Genomic DNA, 9245 nt, shown 5'->3' with positions numbered 1-9245 from the left:
AATCATTTCCATAGGATGATCTTAACCCTCCGATCTGTAGAAGATTCCATAACTGGTTTTTGGAAATCTCCATATTCAGATCAGTTCAGATCGGAAGGTTAGGATCATCCAATGGATATGATTTTTGGGGCACAACCTATTTACGTTGTGCCCAAACAGATGAACAGTTTGGATCATAAAAAAAAGTGGGCTGTACCTACTTTTTGAGACTTCACGTGTTTTCACGGCCACCCATCATATAGAACATCATGAGGTGAATCACAGGAGCTTTTTGTCCGATCCCGAACTGACATCTAGATAAAAGGACTACAAAAACTAGGCTTGATTAAGGGCTGATGGGTCAAGTATCTAGGATCATACGATCAAGGTGTCCTCAAGAAGCGGATCTGATTAAGTAAACGAGATAGAAGTGAGACACCATAAATATATCTTTTAAGATAGCATTTTTTACAGCTTTCATCGGTTATGTTAATGTTTAATTCAGTCCAAGAAACAATGGGGTGGTGGACAAGGAAGGTTATAAAATGAAGATTAAGAAGGCCTATGGCCTAGGTTAGCAGCCTCAGAGTAGCCAACTTGACTCTATTTACGGTACAAGCAAGCCAAGTCTAGACACTAGAGGGAGGGGCATAGCTTGTAAATGGTGTGCGATGATGAGGTTACTATTTTTCAAAATCTCTATTAGATCGTACGGTTAAGGATCATCGTATAGAAATGCCCGAAAAAATGAACGGTTTGGATCATCCTATAGAGTGGGCGGTCCCTTTTGAAAAATACTATACTATACGGTCACACGCCATACAAAATCTCGTGCCGAGAACTGTCACGAGGAAACAACAAGCCGAAAACCCTAAGCATTGATTTATCTCCACATCGAAACTTCCCTCAAGGTTCGGCATCTTCTCCACATTTTACTTTTCTTCGCCTTTTGTTAACAATTTGTCTACTATTATTACAAAACTGTTGATCAATATGCATTTGTCGATAATGCTAGGGCTTTTTGAGCTAGATTTTAGTATTAATCTCTTTAACGGAATGCATTGTTGGGATTTTTGAATCTTTCACTGCTACCAAATCTTCTGGAAGGCAAATTATTTATGATGTGAAGTGCTATTTTTCTGTTGTAATCGATAGCATCCGAGGACAGCTATTTACTGCCTTGATTCATACCAGTAATCTCTTATTTGTATGATTTATATGCAGTGAGTCCACTAATCGCAGTGTCGTGGATGTATAAATATTGCTACTGTGTGTATGGGCATTCCTTCTTTATTCCTGAATTGTACTGTTAGTAAGATAGGTTACTGGATTTGCTTAGCTGTTTCTTGAGTGGAGTTTTATTGCTGTACTTGCTCAGCATTTTAATGATTTTCAGAGAATGTGAGGTTCGTTGATGTTCTTCTTATGCTTGATGAGCTTGACATACATTTGAAGCCTCATGATGCCACGTGGCTAACATTTCTAGTAATTATTAGATCTAGTAATCAGTCAGCCTTTGTTTGTGGGCGTCAGATACTAGATTGTGCGATGATTGCAAACAAGTTAGTAACTATCTTTAAATTTTAAAGAGAGGGGAACAAGGGATTGTTTGCAAGATCGATATGGAGAAGGCATAGTGGCATACCATAGGGTGGAGTGGGACTACCTAGGGTATGATTTGCAAAGAATGGGTTATGGAAGGAGATGGAGACGGTGGATGAGGGAGTGTGTATTGGCATGGTTCTCAGTGTTCGTGAATGGCTTCTCCAAGGGATTTTTCAAGTCTACGGGGGGATTATGGCTGGGCGATCCTCTATCACCGTTCTTGTATGCGATCATGGCAGAAATGTTTAGCAGGATGATTGATAAAGGTAAGATGCTGGGGTTGATTGAGGGTTTCAAGATGGAGGAATCACAATGTGGAGGGACATATAGAATTAGAAAAGCAAGTTCAATAAAGGGTCAGGATCAGAGTTTGCTTAGGGGATGGAATAAAATTTTGGCTTCACATGTGGTGTGGAGAGGTCCCTTTGAATGAATCATTCCCTATATGAGGTGGTGGAAGATAAAGAAGATTGGGTGAAGGAGTATTTTGAGCATAGGGTCACGGGGATTCGATGGAGGCTTTGTTTGAGAAGAAACCTGTTTGACAGGGAGTTGGAGAGGGTGGCTAGGTTACTTCATGTGCTGTCGTCCTATTATATTAAGAAGCCAGCAGAAGATAAAATGCTTTGGTTCCGGTGTTAGTCAGGAGTGCTCAACGTTAAATCATTCTACAATGCAGTTGCATCCAATTCTGCAGTCTCACCTGTAGTTTAGGGGTTTTGCTTTGCATTTGGGTGCCACATCAGCAAAATCTATTGTTTGATTTTCAATGTAGCATCGAAATCCCTGAAGGCTACCGGACAAGTTTCATAGGTTATTATTGCATGTCTGGTGATGTGGCATCCATGTCCCCTCATACCTTTCAAGTCAAATTTCTCAAAAAGGTGGAATTTAGCTTGGAGAATGATGCTTTTTCACTTTCTCTCTCTTCTCTTTCTATATTGGCAATAGCACCCTTTCCTACTACTCTACGAGGTTGGCAACCAACACTAATTATCACTGTTCTACGAGGTATATTATAGGTAAATCAAATGTTTGTCTCCTCCCTATTGACTACTTATACCACTAATATATAAGGTAACTACCTGCAGCCAAACAGAGCCTAAGGGTATGCCATCATTAAAAAAAGAGCCTAAGTGTATGTGCCTTTGCTTGTACAGCTCTGCTAGGTAAGATCCTTACAGTAGATCACCTTCGCCATAGACCCATATAGATCATAGATCATTTGCATTGTGTGTGGAAGAAGGAGAGATGGTCGGCCGTCGGCCACATGCTCCTTCATTGCGGGACTGTTAGGTATGTATGGAGCAAGATCCTAAGCAGGTTTGGAATATCGTGGGTGTTTCTATCTACATTTATAGAACTCTTAGATGGATAGTCCTTAATTCCATGGTGGAGGAAAGGAAAGATCTCGTGGAATGTGTCACTATTTGCGGTAATTTGGGTCTTATGGGAAGAGAGAAATGCGAGGGTGTTCAGAAGTTTAGTAAAGACCACTCATTTCCTCTACATCAAGACACTTGCATTAATAATAGCAGGGTTAAAGCCTTGTCAAGGGGTAATTCTAGCATTTTTCTAAAGTTTTATCTTAAAATTCTATCGTTTGCATGTGCTTCCACCCATTTTTGTGATTTTACAGGATTTCCTCCTAAATTTCCAACCGAAACCGAAACTGAAACATTTCCGTTTCCGTGGTGGTTGAAACCAAAACCGAAATTTAAAACCTTGTTCCTAATTTAAAACCTTGATCTTTGATAAAAAAAAAAAAATTAGTGTAAGATTCGATGCTTTAGAAGTCGGAAGTCTTGCGTTTTTGTTTCTTATTATTCCTTAAATTTGGATGGCATTGCAGAGATGTTGAATTTATTTCATGTATTTGTGTTCTGTAATGCAGGAATGCAGGCCACATTTAGCCTGAAAGATTTATCAGTTTTCTTCTATTTTTGTAGAAGTTGGGAATTTTGTTGAAAGTATTCATATTTATGACAAATGGATGATTAAATACTATGAATTTCACATTTGATTATTTCAACAAGATTATTCGTAGTTTCTTTATGCCTACTAGGCTTTTTCTTGATGGTAACATTACAATAAAAACCTCACCTCTGAATCTTAAGAGAATATCACCACAGCCAGCAAGATGCGATGCTTTGGGAGCACCATCAAGACGCCCTTTAGTAGTGGCTTTTGCAGCCCTGCAAATGTCCTGTTTTAGAATAGCGCCACCATAGACATCAAATTTGAAGGCGACCATGGAGAGGCAACAAGAACTCTAAGAGTTGAGTCTTGTGGAGGAATTGATCATATTGGAGGAAGTTCTCATTTGAGGATGTGGGAAGGATGGGAGTTTCTTCTTAAAGGATTTAGATTTTTTTTCATAATCTTTTGGTGGCTTCATTTGCAATTTCAAGAAGATTCGAGGATAGGGAACACGGTCTTTAATTTTCTCCGAAACTAACACGAAACGAGTGAAATGTTACCATCCTCACCGAGGCCGAAACTGAATTGGATGCAATGCATAAACTAAAATCGAAGTGTAATACGGTACCATTATTGAAACGACCGAAATGCATAAACTACTACTCTATGAGGTTGACATCAAGCACTACTTGCCATTACTCTACGAGGTAACCACAAGGAGGATACTATCACCTTGTCTCCTCTTAAGCTTTAATTCACGATACTCTATTTGGTAACTACCTGGTATGTTTGTTTGCATCCCAACGAAAGTCTTTAAATTTCAAGTTTTATTTTAGGGAGATCACTAGCAAATCTATAGAAGCAATGACTCCGCACATGGGTAGTTCCTGGCATTCAACGGCTATTTAGGCCTAGTAGTTCCTTTCTTATTTCTCCCGCACAACCCTCAACAGGTCTCTGGTTTTATATGGTTAACACCCCCTATGTAGCAGCAGTAGGGAGTAGTGGTTCCGGCTCATACCCTGAAAGACCATTCAACTACCGACAGAAAGCGACGTCTCCGTTCTGAGGTATGGTCTCTCTCTCTCTCTCTCTCTCTCTCTCTCTCTCTCTCTCTCTCACACACACACACACACACACACACACACACACACACACACTGATACGTACCTAGATGGGTCCCACTTAGTGGAATAGGTTAATTAGATATTTTAGTGAATAAGATCATATCTTATATTTAGTAGTTAGGTTAGATTAGGATAGTCTCTAATTAGCTATTTCTATTATTATAATAAGATCTTTCTAGATCTTTTCATGTTTATCTTTGAGTGTTTTATATAAGCAGATGTTATTGTTAATGGAAATCAATGAATAAACTAGTTTGAGAAATTGTGTCTTGTGCACAAAGGAGGACTGATCCTTCCCTCGAAGTGGATCAAGAGGCCGATCTTCCCTCTACGAAGATCAATTGCGCTGCGAACCGATTCGGGTTCGTAACAATTGGTATCAAAGAGGTCGATCCTATGCTATGGCTATATCTTCAGAGATTCTGGATTCGATGCGTGAGGATTTTAAGAAGATCAAAACACTCGTTTTGGAATTAAAGGAATGGAATCGACAATTTATGGAAGGCTTGAACGAAATCGGCATGGCGATCGATAAGTCTTGCACGATGAAAAAAAGAAGAAGAAACAAAAAAAGAGGAGAAAAGAAGGATGGAGAAAGAAAGAAAGATAGAAATTTTTTTTGAAAAAGCCACAAATAAAAGTCGTCTTTGATTTTCAGTTTCGTCGTCGAAAAATCCGTCATTCCTCTCAACCTTCTCAACATCATCAAGAAGATCCTCATCCACTACCGTTCATGCGTCAAAATCCCATTTTTGTTCAAAACAAGCACGACGATGTAACTTTGATGAAAACCACGATCAAATCGATTTGAAAATGGAGCTTCCTCAACACTTGGTAGCTAATCGCAAGACGAAGATAGCAAAGGGAGAGAGAAGGAAAAGAAAAAGAAGATGAAAGAATTTTGAAAGGTTCTGAGCCAATCGATCACCAACGAGCCAGCGCTTAATTTCCAACCTTGAGGACAAGGTTGATTTCAAGAGGGGTGGAATGATACGTACCTAGATGGGTCCCACATAGTGGAATAGGTTAATTAGATATTTTAGTGAATAAGATCATATCTTATATTTAGTAGTTAGGTTAGATTATGATAGTCTCTAATTAGCTATTTCTATTCTTATAATAAGATCTTTCCATGTTTATCTTTGAGTGTTTTATATAAGCAAATGTTATTGTTAATGGAAATCAATGAAGAAACTAGTTTGAGAAATTGTGTCTTGTGCACAAAGGAGGACTGATCCTTCCCTTGAAGTGGATCAAAAGGCCGATCTTCCCTCTACAAAGATCAATTGCGTTGCGAACCGATTCGGGTTCGTAACACACACGCGCACACACACTGTTTAGATCTCTGATTGTTTATTCCCGTTTTCTATCGAGTATGGTGTTTAGTGGATGCTTTTTTTCTCTAGTTTTCTCATTTAAGATTCACGGTATTCTGGCTTTTGATGAGAGTATTTTTATCTCTTTTCTCTACTTTTCCCCTTTTCTGTTTTCTCCCTTTGGTGCTCTCCGATTTGGATTCCCTTTTTTCCTTCTGTTTTTTCTCATCCCAATGTCTTCAAACCCTAATTTCTTGTGATTTTCCATTGTTCTTCGCCCTCATCACTCCTTTCAGTTGACGAATTGAAGGGATCGGATTTAGTAGATACAATATATTCGGTCTAGTTGCTAATTTCTTCGTTTTATTACTTGTTTCTTATTTTCAGTTCGAGTGCTGCTATTGTCTAGCTATTGGTGTTATGTTGCCTCGGTGCCTGTTATACGCATTGAGAGTGATCCTTTTATTTTTCATTTAACGCTTTGGAATTCTTTGTTTTCTAGTGGTGGATGCATCTGTGGATTGGAAATTCAGGGTTTTGTTGGATGATTTCAGTAAATGTCAGAATTTTTTGGTTTATCTATGGTTTCTGTCATGATCTGTTCCTATCGGAGAAGAAAAATTGAACCCTTGGGTTGTTTTTCTATGCAGGTTTTTCTAGATTAGGATTCACTCTTTTGTGGGGTTTTTTCTGGTGACATGCAGGCTTTCAATAGGTGAAATTTAGAGAAACTGGAATGGAATTTTGATCTTGTTTCAGGCATCATGAACCAGCGTTTTCTGCCCTTTTCCTTTGCTAGTCTTTTCTAGAGAAACCAATATCATTGCGTCCATATTCTGTGGCCTCTTTTTTTATTTTGTGTGTTTTCTTTCTTTCCTTTTAAGAAGTTCTCTGATGTTGGGTGTGTTCTTGTGGCTGGAGTGATGATAAAACCATCATTTTTCTCTTTCTTTTGGGGAATGAAGAGTGTGTGAGTAGGGGTTTTATCTATTATTGATTTTTTGTGAATGAAACAGAAGATGGGAAATGGGTTTTTCATTGTGGTATCGATATATTTTATTTATGTTTTTTTGTTGCTAACATGTCTATCGTACTGATTTACACCTTGAGTTTGGTTTGCTACAGATTTTTGCTGTGATTGTTGGCATACCCTGTACTGCAAAACTAATATTACAAATAGAGATGCTTGGAGGTGATTCCCTTAATGTAGTTAGATGGCTTAGAGGTCCATCGGTCCCCCCTTGGAGGTTTGCTCAACTCTTTGATGAAATCCGTGATAGATTGAATGGTGCCTCTTTATCTTTTACGCATGTGAGAAGATCGGCCAATGGGATTGCAGATAGGTTGGCCAGGGAAGGAGTAGATAAACAGAGTTTAGAGCTTTTTGATTTCCTTCCGCCATAATTGGGCTGTATCTTTGTTTTTTGGTTTTCTGCTTTTTATGTCATGCTCTAGTTTGTATCTTTTGGGTGTACTTTCTCAGTTGCCCCATTTAATCAATGAAATTTGCTACTGTTAAAAAAAAGAAAAAAAGAGGGGGGGGCGGGGATGCCCGAGTCCTCCGTTATTTGTAGGATGCATATCCCGTACTCTTAGTGCCATAAGCTTAACACCCTCTTAAAATAGATTTTTTCCTCTTTCTATGTCAGAATTTCAGTCTTAAATGGGTCAGAAAGGAAAAAAATACACAGCATCTTGTTCAATTGCTCAGCAATTAACTTTTTGTACTATATCATGACTGTGCCGTAAGCTTAACACCCTCTTAAAATAGTTTTTTTTCTCTTTCTATGTCAGTATTTCAGTCTTGAACTTGGTCAGAAAGGAAAAAAATACACAGCATCTTGTTCAATTGCTCAACAATTAACTTTTTGTTCTATATCATGACTAACCAACTGCTTAAATATGGGTTGAGTACATATTATAATAGACTTCAACTTAAATAAGTTACTTCATTTGCAATTTGACATCTACTAATCTGATGTAACACTTGAGCTTCTAGGCAGTATCTTTTCTAAATAGATGATAAACGAAAGTTTAAATGGATATTGTAAACACAAATTGTTAATCAAGGGCCTATAATACTTATGAAACACTCTTTACCTATGAAGATTATTTTCACATCGTTATATTTTTCTTTTATAGGAACACTCCACATGCTTTCATAACTATATATAATTACATCTTATTTTATTATCAAGTCCACTGAAATAAAGGATTCAGTTGCTTCAATGTACAACCAATTCATCAGCCACTATTGTTCCTGGTACTACTAAATTTTATCAATGGAACTCAAAATAAAATTAATATTAATAAGTGGTAATTTACATGTGAAGATCAAACTTCAAACAGCAAGTGATCCTCTCCTTACATTGATGGCAATGAGATCCTTGTGAAATGATAGAGGTTCTAGTCCTTGATGGAGCTGGTTCACCTGCGTCCGTTGCTGTTAGTCTTGTAATAGTTTTTCCTTCTCATAAAGTATAGCATGAGAAAATAACTTTCATGCATAAATACAATCCTATGACCAACAGTATGGATGTTAAACTGATGTCCCTTGCCTTCTTGGAAGACACATCAGGATGGATGACCATGATGGGATCCTGTTTGATGAGGACATCCTCAATGGTGCTGACGACTGTGATGAAGATTTGTTTGATGAAGATGATTTGATTATGACAGTATCAGCAGTGGTTGCAGTTGGTTCATCTTTAGTCCTAATGGCAGTTATGGAACACCTAGAAATGTTCTCGCATGCTCCTCATTCTGCAACTTTGATGGAAACGGGTATAGATGAACTCGCCAGCAGCCTCTCTGAGTTGGCATCTGCAATTAAGTGTGCGACCGAAAGAGATGACATTCTCTGTCAGAATCTCATGGCAGCACTGAATGAGATTGATGGTCTTGACATTGGTGACCTATCTGATATCTATGAGCATCTAAGCACTCACCCAATTGAAGGACGATCATTCTTAAACCGTCCGAAGGACCTTCAACTGTTGTATGTCAGTCGCTTCATTCAGCGCCGATGCTAGTGCGAAACCCACTTTGAAGAAAGAGATGGGCATTGCTTTTTTGTGTAGTTTCTAAAGTCTTGGGGTTTGGAACTGACTGAGAAATATGTTTATTCTGTTAGTGTATATTTTTTTGTTTTGCGTAATGAGATTTAAACCAAGGTCTGTGGGTTGTTCGGCTGTGGGTTGCTAAGCTTGTTAGTCAACCATCACTAAAATCAACTTTCAGTGTACTTGCTCAGGAACAAATGATATTTGGTGAAGTCTGATGCTTCAATTTTGTTTAA

At 38.3% G+C, this 9245-nt stretch overlaps 1 long non-coding RNA gene across 2 annotated transcripts; it reads left to right on the top strand.

Annotated features, from left to right (window-relative positions):
* The first annotated feature begins 466 nt into the window (after nt 1–466).
* LOC143876996 (uncharacterized) lies at nt 467–9245 on the top strand. Of its 2 annotated transcripts, none has more exons than XR_013250509.1 (2): nt 467–890; nt 8526–9245. It is a non-coding gene; the product is annotated as an uncharacterized LOC143876996 (long non-coding RNA). The 2 variants fall into 2 exon arrangements; XR_013250508.1 differs by having other exon boundaries at nt 8517–9245.

The sequence above is a fragment of the Tasmannia lanceolata genome, unplaced genomic scaffold (assembly GCF_043159265.1).
Source record: "Tasmannia lanceolata isolate RefF3 unplaced genomic scaffold, GAP_Taslan_0.1 ptg000005l, whole genome shotgun sequence".
NCBI lineage: Eukaryota > Viridiplantae > Streptophyta > Magnoliopsida > Canellales > Winteraceae > Tasmannia > Tasmannia lanceolata.
Note: the sequence above shows the minus strand (reverse complement) of the source record. Positions and strands in the feature narration are given on the sequence as shown.